We start from the raw sequence: 12,763 nt of genomic DNA, 5'->3' as shown, positions 1-12,763 counted from the left end.
CTGGCGGTCCCCCCCCCCCCTCTCCCCACACACACACACACACACACACCCCTTCTTGCAGTGCCTCTATTCTCAGCCTGCCTTTTCGGGAGACTTTTATTTTTAGGCTCGCGATCGGTGTAAAATTAGCCACATGTCCACCCTTCCCCATCCTCCAGTGGGGGGGGGGGGGGAAAAAAAAACCTCCCCCTTTAAAGAAGGGGGGAGCCCAGAGCATCCACTTGGGTCCATTGGGTCACGAGGAGCGCAGGCTGGATTTCATGAATGGAAGGGGGTGGGGGGGGAGTGCGGGGTTCAGCGCCAAAGTGCTGACCCCTCCCCCCATGGCAACGCCCCCCCCCCCCCCCGGGGGGGCTGTGAAGGAATCATTGACAATCCCCTTCCAGAGGCAGCAGAGAAGACGTCCCCGAAGAGGCACCAGTTGTCCCAAGAAAAGCAAAACTTTGGCCCTTTCCTTTCCCTGAGCTGGGATCTAGCCTACATGATGCCTCCCCAGTACAACTGGGAGCTTGGTGGTTTGTGCTGCAGGGGAAGGGGCGGGGGAGCCCACTGGAATCTGCTGGCCAAATGGTGTGTGAGAGTGTTTCTAACCGGCTGGAATAAACCGATTTCTTTGCAGGCTGCTTGTGCCGCGTTACCCGTGGAGGGGCTGCGAGTTCCCGCCGCAGGTTGTTCATGTCTGAGGATTGGGCAAAGTAGGAGCAGAGCAGTTCTGCCTGGGATCTTTCTCAGACGTGCAGCATTTAAAGAATAAGCATCATAATAATATAATACACCATTGCAGGCTGCAGAGCAGTGGGGCCGGCCGCGTTGATGCTAATTCTTCACCCAGATAGCTGGACTTTGTAAGCCCCCAAGCACAACTGCTTGAAATGGACATTCAAGAAAAGAAAAGGGGAAAAAAGCCTGTGGTCCTTTTCCGATGGGTTATTAATACATTCTGGACAGTCAACACATGGTTTATAAACTCCCAATATTAGTATAGACACATTTCTTCCCTTTATTGTATTTAACTACAGTAGTGCCCAGTAACATTTACTAACACGTGGTTGGTTTGTTTTTTCCACCAGAGGACACAGATAGAGATTTTGTTGTTATTGTTGATTCTGTTTCGAAAGAAATCTAGTCACATGTGAGTAACATTGTAGCTGTTTTAACTCCTCCAGTAAAACTCAACTGGAAACTGCTTAGTTAAGGATTTTCTGTATTATTTTAATCGGTCAGAAACGTTGATATACAAGCTAACTTTACATTTCCTTTCCTCTTGGTAACCCTTCTGCAGGGTAGTACATTTCTTCTAAGTACTTATTTGGAGGCTTGATTTTTGTGTTTGGCTTCTGGCTTGATTTTTTCTGGACACTAAAATGATACATGCACTACTAACATACACTCCAGGGTGATTTGGTTATCCCTCAAATGTGGTTCCATATTTACATTAATTAATTTCTAAAATGTTTCTAAATAGTTGGGGGGGGTTGTATTAAAGATTGCTTTCACGGTTTGTTAGTAAATAAAGTTTAAACCACTCAAGTTGTGTTCATTTCCTGTGATTTACACTTACAGCTAACAAAGTGTGTGTGTTGGATGCCACTGATAGTTAAGAACTTAAAGAGAATTGAGAAGTATCTTTTTTTTTAAAGATTCTAAGATGATAAATTATTTGTGCTTTTCGCTGCATACTAACCAGTTTCTATTTTCTTGTGGTCCCTGTTTAAAAAAAAACATGCAGATACTGTTCACCACAAGAAGTTTTGTTACCATCCTCCTAGCTGCCCTTACTACCTCTTGTTAAAGTCCCAAACTAAATTCACCAGAGCAGTCTTTGCAGGGAACTGCTGTGGCCATATTCATGTTACTGAGGCATTCAGTTTGTAATTCGAGCCTGAAATTTACAGGTGAAAAGAACAGAGCTCTGAAATTTCTAAAGAAACTTACTATTGCAGAGAAAATGCCTTTCAAATCTTCTCTGCAACTAAATTGAAAACTGCAATGCTCACCTATTTACACACATGGAAATATGCCGTGGACAAATGTGCCCATGTCTAAATAAATTAGTTGTTTTGATCACTGCTTGGTTTAGATCTATAGCAAAACTTGGTACAATACTTTTGTTATCATTTATTAATTTACAGGGACCACTCTTCATGTTTCAGAATCTTTGCAATAATTAAGTTAAGGAAACCAGTCTTAAAAACAATCCAAACAAAGAGGGAAGTCTTCAATTTAGATTTGAAACAAGAAAGAGTATCAGTCAAACGACTTCCCCTTGGAGCATTCCAGATGCAAGGTATTTAGAGAATGCAAACAGAAGAAGCAGTTAAATCATTGATCTACTTGGGGGGAAAATAGACCTGTATTCATTCACTTAAAGAAGATGGTGTGAGAAGACTGTCACACCATTTTAAACTTGATTCTTAATTCTTCCATATCCCAACTGAGTATCTTGTAGGAAAATTTCCTTTCCCCCCTGCCCCCCACCCAGCCTCCCCACCCCCAAAACACACAAAACCTATAGTGGGAAATATTTTTTGCTTTTGGAAAGTTAAAAGCTGTTACCAATTGCAACAAAAATCCAAAAGGGAAATGTTAATGAAAATGCTATGATAAGCAACAGTTTTTATTAGATGAATAGCAGCACTAGTTTTATCAATAAGTTTGTGGCCTTTTTCAGTATTTCTCTAAACAAAGTTGCACTTTTAAAGTCACTTTGAACAGTTGCTTTTTTTGTATATTGGTTGGACATTAAATTGAGGGAAAATTTGTACGTCTTTTTCTTTTACATCAGCTTGCAGTTTTTGCTTATGGTTTAGTAAAAGCCTTATCTTTATACTGACATCTTCTGATCAGGCAAAAAATTGATTCTTGTTGAATTTTTACAATGTATTTTCCAGTACAAATATCAAATATTTCTTAAACTTTTAGAAAAATTCCTTTGGGAGGAGAATTGAAAGAGCTGGCAAAACAGACTCATGGGATTTCAGCAAAATATGGGGTTAATATGAGAAAATATAATTAAAGTCTACTATTTTCTGTTTCAGATTAACAACAATAAATTATTTGTGCTTGAAATCACCTTTATGGTACACTGGTAACAAACAAGAATTAGTTAAAAACAGAAATTTCTCTACATTCCTTCATTTAATTTTCCAGTTGTTGATAAAGGAATTAATTTTGTTTGTATAAGATTAATATAGTTTCAAAAATACTTAGAATTCTGAAAAATCTAAATCAGCAAGTTTGAAAGTATGTGTTTAGTAACACCTAACAAGTATGTGCTGAGAGTCTTGAATAACATCTAAAGTATATAAAGCACAGAAATAAGGTTTTTTGTTTTTAAAAATGATCCATTTAAATTATATTAATTAATTGAAATGATCCATTTCAATTATAGGACAACTCTTAACATTAATCTGAATACAAGGCATGTGTAGTCATAATGTTTGGGAGACAATTCAAACTGAAAGGAAGAAGGAACACTATAATGTATTTCATTTTATTATAACTAGAAGCACAGCTTAAACTACCTTTTGTTCAATGTTATATATTACATCAAAAGTATTCATGACTACTCTGAGAAGTTCTCATCTCAGACGATTCAGCTGATTTCAGCTGGTTCTGATGAAGTTGTTCAAAATAAAATTAATTCTGAAATGATTAGTTAGATTTGAGAACCAAATAGAGATGTGAATTAGCTTAATTTCCACTGATTCTGTGAACATCTTTAAATAAAATCTATGTATTTAAGTAATGTTGTGTCAAAACACAGGAATAAAAGCATTCAGGATACCACAGTAAAAGATCAAAAATACACTTTTCCCTCTGTGAAAGGGCACTTAAGTGTGAGATGTGTGAGATCCAAATGTGGAAACAAGTCAGCATGAAAGAGAACTAGTGTTTAAGATGGAAATGGTTAGGGCTGAAACTTTCCTGGAGATCTGGACATTTCATAAACATTGAAGTGCTTCAGTTAAAAAAAAAGCAAATACTGAAATGGACACTGGGTCAAAAATCTAATCATATATTTAAACAAAATCCTTTAGCTATGTTAATAACACCAACTTAAACCGTTAAAACTGAGGGTTGCAGTCTTTGAAAACCTATTTTCCTCATCCTTACTGATTTAGTTTGTTTACTGTGTTTGCATTCAGTTTATTCTAGAATGGTCAGTTTCACTCCTCTCTCTGATCAGTTTCACTTTCAGGTTCTGCTGAGCTAGCAGTGTGATCCTGTGTTGGAGTTCAGAAACTTTCAGATAAATGTTTGAATTACAACAACACCCCCCCACACACACTTTTAAGATACATATACAGACAAGCATGAAAATGTTTTTGTTTGTGTTTAGTTTTGCAACCCCCAGCCCCATTGCTTTGCTGTATTAAGTGATTCCTTAATTTGGAGACATTAAATAGGTTGCAAAGAGTCCTATAACTGGATTCCAAGACCTCCTGCATTTCCTTTCATTTTCCCCCGAATACATATGTAACTGCGTTTACAGTAGAATTTTCTAATCTACAAGTTTTACAGTGCTTTCTTTCTTTCTCTCACTATCTCTCTCTAAATCAGCTGTTGTGAAAATTGCATTGGTAGTTTGGGGGACACTTTCCTGCTAATGGCTTGTGCAGTGTGGAAAGTTTTGGTCTTGATACAATTAATAAATTTATATAGTTGATTAAATAGTTAGAGGGATTAATTCTGCCACAGGTGAACTCTCATTAAGCTTATCTTAAGTGGAAGGTGATCTTCTGAAACTCCTACTTCTCCTCACTAGTTTCCAGGTGCAGATTAAAGTTTGTCCTTTTAGCATATGCAGCCATATCTGTAAAATCACACTACAGCTTGTTATTTAAAATGAAAATCTATGCCCTGTGAAATCAGGTTTTGTCTCCCCTTGGGTCTGAAAATAATACTGTTATTCCAGAGAGATCCTTCTGTAAACGAGTATAGAATCTAGCCCTCTAATTTCAAGCCCCAATTTAAATCCAGCAGTGAATGGAGAAATCTCTATCATGAAATGCTTTTTCCTTCTTATTTTTTTAAACTTCTTGTTATCCAGGTAAACAATATGCTAGGTTACTAGGGCCATTTGATCTTTGTCTAAAGCTAATTCAGTGATTCTCAACCAGGATGTTGCGGAACCTGGGATGCTTTGAAATCCTTTCAAGGGTGGCACGCAATGTTAGCGCTATAGATGTACAAACATGATTCACAAGATGAATCCAGGATTTTAAATAGGAATCCATATCATTTAAACTATTGTTGTCTTTCTATGTTTTTTTTGCAACAAAAGAGTTGCTCTACTGTTGTGCAAAAGTCGAAAAACAAGTTAAAAGTAAGAAGTGGCATTTTCAAAGGGGTGCTTTTATTCAAATGAGATGTGACTTGAGTCTAAAAAATTAATGTTGAGAATCACAGAGCTAATTAATCATGCTCAAAATTATTATAGTGTGAGAAGCCTCAGAGCACTGGTTTGGATAGTAGATCACTTATTAAAGTGGGACCATCTCAAGGACCAAACATCCAGTCTAAGTCCTATATCTGTCCTGTGACAACATTAACATTTGGTGAAAGGAAAAGTGATTTTATGGCAGTAGTGAAATTAATATAATTCACTTTGCTTAAGTGTCATGACTCCTTGCTTTTGTAACTGTGCTGTTATTTCCTCACCTTACCTTCTACAGGGACTTTACATTTATCAGGATTGATTATTTCCCCTTGTTGCCTGCAGCTCCGCCTGCTTTCTCTCCAGCTGTGTAGCTCTGGCTGTAACTTCATTGAAAAAGATGTGTGCTTTTTGCATCAAGCTCACCATCTCAAGATAAAGTCCTAATGGAGAGAAGACAGGTAGATTTCCCTTGATGTAGCCCTGTATTCCTCACCTGAGGTTTACCAGATTTAGTGGAATCCAGTCAAAAGCAACAGTGTTTTTCTGCATAAGATTTTACATTAAAGTAGGATTCTTGATATAAAAACACATCTATCTTTTTTGCACTGAACCTTTATTATTACTATTTGTATTGCCATAGAGCATTGGAGTTACAATCACAGACAAGGGATAATTCCCTGTCCCAAAAAACTTGTATGCTAAGGCTAAGACAGGGGCAAGTAGGGGACAGCTAGAGAATGGAGTACAAAGACTCCCCCATCCTCCTGTGCAAAGTATTTCTCCACCTTTTTGGTCTGAACAAGGATTTTTTGTTGTGGTTGAATTTTCATGCAAGAAAGACCTGAAGCAGCCAAGCAGGCATGAGTAGGTGATCAAAAAAAACCCCAAACAAACCTGGGGAAATTCTAAAAAAGTTCTTGGATTTACTTGCAATGAAAAGGGAGTATCAGTGTTTACTAACATATCTGGTATTTTACCACTGTGGCAAAGTCAGCTTCACTAACCCTGTGAGGACAAACAGTTGGAGACCCAGTGCAGAAGATGAAGCAGCATTCCTCATTTGTGGGATTCCTGTTGATTATAACCAGAGTCTCACATGAGGATGTGCTCAGCTGGATTTGATATTTGAATGCTTTCCAGCACAGGTGTCAGGCTCAGAATGCTGGCAGATACCACCACAATCTGATACCCTCCCTGGTGGCATATATGTAATATCGAGTTCCTTAGTGAATCATTGGCAGGAGGAACTGAAGGAGCAAATTCAGGATCCTAAAGCATGAATCTTGCTTGCCAGAGCTAAAGGTTCAAGCAATGTTTGCTAAAACTGTGGCAGATTTGGCAACCTGGAAATATGACTTGGTTGCCACTAGAAGGAGACCACTGAGTGGGTGTGGGTTACATGCAGTCAGGGGTTGACAAAATGAGCCACTGTAGACATAAATGCATAGTGATCTTGTCAAAATCAGGTAGGATGAGTGGAAGTTAATGCCCACACTCAGGATTTTTTTTATTGGAAATCTACAGTTTGGCTCCATTGACTTAAGACATTACTTGCCTTGTAGGTAAGGGAGGAGAACCGAGGCCTGGAATTTCCATATCTGGTTTACTAGCAGGGAGGTTGAGTTAAGGACACAACCAGGTCTGACAAAGGGCACCCCAGGCTAGATTTTAAAGGTATTTTTGTACCTAAATCCTATTGGTCACTGTGGGAGCTAGGAGCTGGTAAACCTTTAAGAATCTGTCATGCTGGGATGGGTGCATTGTAAATGTGTGTGGGTCAAACTGAAACCAGTAGGATTTAGGTACCAAAATATCTTTTAAAATGTACCTCAGCTACCATAGCCACCAGTGGAAGAAGGGTAGACACCACTCTAGAGAGGAGGTTTATTCATCATCCTGCCACCATCCATTTTAATGAAAGGAGAATATGAAAGGCATCTGATCTTGGCAAAGAATCTCCCTGTTAACAGCGATCTCTACAATAAGCAGCCACCCCTGGCTCTTCCTCTCTACTACGTTGAAAAGATCTGTAAAGAGTTAGGTACCATTGCTATTTTCTTGGGCACGTAAAGCCTGTAAGCTCCTTTACAAATCCTAGCCTTACATTTTTCCCTTTTTTCCTCTCTGGGGAATATATTTATTTTGGATGGATGATATAAAAGCTCTAACTTGTTTTTCCATCAGCAAATATCAACTCCTACATTTCGGGGACTGATACATCACAGTTCTTGATGTGCATTGTTACTGTCAGTGTTGGAGTGTGTCTGCTTGCTATATGCCTAAGAGGTGAGGCTCCTATGCTATCCTGCATGAACAGGGACTGTATATTTCACCCATGATGCACTGATCTACCATTCTAACAATAGCTAGAGCCTTTGATGCAGCCCTCTACACACTGTTAGTGGTAGGATACATGAAAACAAGAGTTGGTGACCTACTAGACTTGCAATCCAAAGGGGTTTCTGGTTAGCTGTCTGCCCTTAGAAGTGTGTGTGAGAAGCCTGCCATAATCCACATTCACAAAGATGCACAAGATGTCTGAGAAGAAACACTGGTCTCCAACCATGAGGAAGATCTGCTAATTCCTGGCTTGTTGGGGAGAAAAGTTTACTTCCTATAACCATTATTACTATTATCATGGTTGACCCAAACAGCTGGCCAAAAATGCAGGATCTTGAAGGTTAATCCTGTAAGAGGACGAGAAAGGGATGATGCAGTTGGGTATCTTCAAAACAATTCTGTTTATTTACAGTGATGTACAAAGTCCTGCTTCCTAGAACACAGGAGGGATCCTGTCACCAAAGACCATTTTCCTGGTCCCAGATCCAAACCTTTCCTTCCAGCCAGCACACGCCAGGACCTCTCTGTCTCTGTCTGGCTTCTACCTAGGGTCACACTACTATGCTTGTTCAAGTGTGTTGGAACTGCCTTCTTTGTATCTGTGTCTCCCTGCTTATCAACCTGAACTGTGTCTTCTACCCTCTTACACATATGCCTTGCCTAAATCACCACTCAAAGCTCCTTCCTGCCTCTGTCTTTGCCTTTGCCTTTGCCTTTGTTCTGGGGCTAGATATGTATTTGTACTTAGGGGTATGAAGACTGCTATTATTTTTGTGATTTGTTTCCATCAAGAAGCTTTATGGCTCCTCACATCCTTCTGAAATGAAGGAAGATGGTTACATCCAACAGTGTGCATTTAACTGAACTGATACATTTATTTATCATTTGTTTTGTGATAGTGCTTTGGAGTCCCAGACTTAGATTGGGACCCCAAGCTGGAAGAGCTGTACAAACACAGCAAAAAAGAGATTTTCTCCCCCATGACTTCCAAAAGTTGTCTCCCTCCACTTGAATACTTTTTGCTTTTTAACATAACACCAGACCTGCTTTGTAAAAATCCTGCTTATTCCAACTGCTAAAATGCATTCTGAGATGCTGAAAACATATTAAGTGCTTTCCTTGTATTACATTATTGCCTGATCAAGTGCAGTAAAGGTGCTGTAGGCATGTTTTATCAATCATTATGTAAAGAAGAGAGGGGCTTTATGTGGTTGAGGAAGGCAGAGGAGTTAGTTCATGATATCCATTGGGATATGGTTAGCCCGTGAGCTCCATTTCACATTTCTGTTGGTTAACAACAATGATTAGAGGTCTAGGAAATGTGACAGATGAAGACAGGTTGGAAGAACAGGGATTATTTAGTGTAGAAAAGAGAAAACTATGGGGGAAACTTGCTAACAATTTCCAAATACAAATAGACTTGTTATAAAGAGGAAGGAAATCAGCTATTCTTTATCTGCAGATAGGACGAGAAGTCTTGGGCTTAAATTGCAACCAGAGGAATTCATGTTAGATGTGAGGAAGAAACACTAGAATAGATTCCCTAGAGCAGGGCACAGCAGTGTTTTCGCAGGAAAGGGCCATTTTAATGGAGCTTAGCTCTAACCATGGGGTTGCTTCCAACTCAGCCTGCAGTGGTGCTGGAGCCAGTGGGAGCTGCTGCCACCACTACTTCTCCCCACTGCCTGAATACCACATAGGAGAAGATCCCTGCTGCTGAAACTCAGCACAATTCCCTTCCCAATCTCCCCAGCCCAGTTCCAGGGGCTGGGTAAAATAGCTTTGCAGGATGGATCCAGCCCACAGGGCAAATGTTACCAACCTTTACCTTAGAGAGGGTGTGGAATCTCCATCTCTGGAAATTGTTTAAGTGCTAAACAAAATTTGTTTGGGTTGGTTTAGATAGGGTTGGTCCTGCCTGGAGCAGGAAACAAGATAACCTAGATGGATAAATATGATACGCTGGGGAAGAGTCAGCATGGTTTTTGTAAAAGCAAATCCTGTCTTATGAATCTGCTGGAGTTCTTTGAGGATGTTAACAGGGGTGTACTTGGTAGCCGTGTTGGTCTGAGACAAAAGACCATTTTCTTGCAATTTTCCAGTTGGTCTAATGAAAGGTGTCATTTTGGAACCAAGAGTTCTAGTTTTTTGTATGTCTTGAGGATGTTAACAAATACATGGACAAGGGGGATTCAAGTGATATAATTTACTGGGATTTTTAAAAAGTTTTTGATAAAGGCTCTGAACAAAGATTTTTTTAAAACACTGATTTGCCATGGGATTAGAAGGAAGGTATATTTTGTGGATTGACAGCTGGTTAAAAAATAAGAAACAAAAGGTTGGGCTAAATGGGCATTTTTCAGGATGGAGAAAGGTCAATAGTGAGATCCCTTAGGCATCTGTGCTGAGCCCAGTTTTGTTCAATGTTTTTACATATGACCTGGAAAGGGGAGTGCACTTTAAATCCCAAAGTTCCCAAAGACAATACTAAATTATTCTGTGTCCTCAGATCCCAAGCAGATGGTGAAGAGCTGTAGAAAGATCTCCCAAACGTGACTGAGGGGACAAAAAATGACAGATGAACTTCAACGTTAACAAGTGCAAAATAGCTCATGTGAGGAAAACTAACCTCAGCTATACATATACAGTGCTGGACTCTGAACTGGCCATTGCAACTCAGGAAAGAGACCTTGGAGTCATTCTGGATCAGTCTCTAAAAACAGTGGCAACCCAAAAAGCCAATAAAATGATCAATGGTAGGGAGTATCTGCTATGCCAGGAAAAACTAAAAAAGCCAGGACTCTTCAGTTTGGAAAGGAGAAGGCTAAGGGAGGATATGCTAGAGGTCCATAAAATTAGGCAGGGTGTAGATACAGTGAATGCCAAACTGTGATTCACCAAGTTCCAGAATAAAAAAACACGGGGAAACCCACTGATATTAGCAGAAGGCAAGATTAAAACAAACCAAAAGAAGTACTGTTTTTACAACTTGTGGTATTTGTTGCTACAGGAGGTTGTAGAGGCAGATAGTATAACCAAATTCAAAAAGGGATTAGACAAATGAATGGAGGACAGGTCCACATTAAATAGAACGGTCAGGAATGTATCCTTTGACATCCATAAACCAGTGATGGTTGATGCCAAGGAGAGTATGGCAGGGGGATAGATCACTTTAAGCATGTCCTGTTCATATACTTTCCCTCTGAAGTATCTACTACTTGCCACTGTTGGAGACAGGAAATGGGCTAGATGGACTATTGGTATTACCCATTGTGGCACTTCTTACGTTTCTGAGGGCTCTTTCAGCCCTATTTTTCTAAGGTTCTATAAAATGGTTGAGTTCCTAGTATGGCATGAGACCGTCTTAAAAGCCTTGTGTCATAAAAGGTTGGTATTAGCCTCCAGCTTAAGTCAGAAGCAGACTGGACTTTATGACTTATAAGCATGCTACCAAATAATGGTTTAAAGGGGAGAGATGATAGTCTTCCCCAAAAAGCTATGTTCTCATTCTCTGCTCCTGCTCCCCTCTCAGTCTGCCTGTATCCTCATGCTGTCTCTTACCTTATACTTAGATTGGAAGTTCTTAGGGCAGGTATAATCTTTTTTTTTAATGTATTTGTAGAGTGCTCAGCACAACTGGAGCCTCATCTGAAGTTCCTACTACTACTACTACTACTACTACTACTACTACTACATTAGTGGGATACTTGGAAAAGGGGTGAACAAGGCTTTTCTACTGCTATGATTTACCATCTGCCAGAGTTAATTTGTTATTATATATGACTCCTTAATGCTACTGAGTCATCACTATTAAGATGCTGTAAGATTAATTAAATGTCAGGCTACCTAGAGCTGTATGGTTGGCAGTTGTTGATGGTTTACCATTGTTTAAACAGAAATAGTAAAAAATTAATGAAGCAATTTGTATTCCCACTATTTTTTTCCTCCACAAATCTCTTTTTTTTCTTTTAATAACCAATATCTGAAGCCTCCAACCATAGCACAAATTTAAAATATACTCACACAGGCAGAAAAAAAATACGTTCAGGTATCGTACAGCTGGTGCTGATTAACAGGTATACTTTGCACTTAGCGGGTTCACCTACATGTGTTCTTTACTGTAGAGCTGACTAATTAGCTCCACAGTAAAGTGTCACTATATACACATGTATCCATATTAGGGAAGATTAAATTAGCTCCGCTGTAGGATAGTACCGTCTGGAACAAGTACTATCCTACAGCGGAGTCATTTAGTGCACTAAAACATGTGTGTAGACGGTGACTGGGGTTGGCTGAGGCATGAGGGTGCTACAGTGTGGGGGTTGCCTGCTGGCTAGCCCCACACACCAACACCCTCATGCCTCAGTCAGCCCTGACACTACCCACCACTGCCACCCAGACCCCGGGGCTGACCCCCTGGAGCCTCTGCCAGCCCAGGGCTGCTCTGCCCCAGTTTGAATTGCTGTGATCCTGTTTGCGTAAACACTGTATCTGGGAGCATCTGACTCTGGTGCAAACTGTGGTAGAGTTTATTCAGTTGGCGTAATTGCACGTGTAGATGCACCTAGTGGGTAGTCGTCTGGCCTGGGACTCAGAATATTTGGGTTATATTCCCAGCCCTGGCAGTTGTATCCTGGGTGACCTTGGGAATGTCACTTCAGGGTTCTGTACCTCAGTTTCCCCAATAAATAGGGATAATGATTTTGACCCCACTCTGTAAAGTGCTTTGAGAGCTACTGATAGCACCATTTAACAAATATTTGCCATGAAACAGCCACTTTTATCTAAGGATTTCAAAGTGCTTCATGAACATTAGGACTCTGATTCTCCAAGCAGTAGTGTAACTAGGGGTAGGCAAGTGGGGCACCAGACCCAAGCATTGATTTAGAGGAGACACTAAATAGCAGCCCCCAGGGAACTCTCACGGCAGGGGGGCTGCTGCAGGAATCTGTCTCACAGGTGCAGCAGCCCAAGCCCATGTCACAGCGCCAGAGAGCAGTGAGCTTCTGCAGTAGCAAACAAGATGCTGTGCCCCGCACC

General features: G+C 40.2%; 1 protein-coding gene across 1 annotated transcript in view; it reads right to left on the bottom strand.

Moving 5' to 3' along the window:
* Positions 1 to 12,763, bottom strand: part of IGF2BP1 (insulin like growth factor 2 mRNA binding protein 1) — a 95,929-nt gene that overhangs the window by 81,413 nt on the left and 1,753 nt on the right. The gene's annotated exons all lie outside the window — the stretch shown is intronic.

The sequence above is a fragment of the Alligator sinensis genome, unplaced genomic scaffold, assembly GCF_000455745.1.
Source record: "Alligator sinensis unplaced genomic scaffold, ASM45574v1 scaffold520_1, whole genome shotgun sequence".
Classification (NCBI taxonomy): Eukaryota; Metazoa; Chordata; order Crocodylia; family Alligatoridae; genus Alligator; species Alligator sinensis.
The sequence above is the reverse complement of the archived record's forward strand: the minus strand, read 5'-3'. Positions and strand labels throughout refer to the sequence as shown.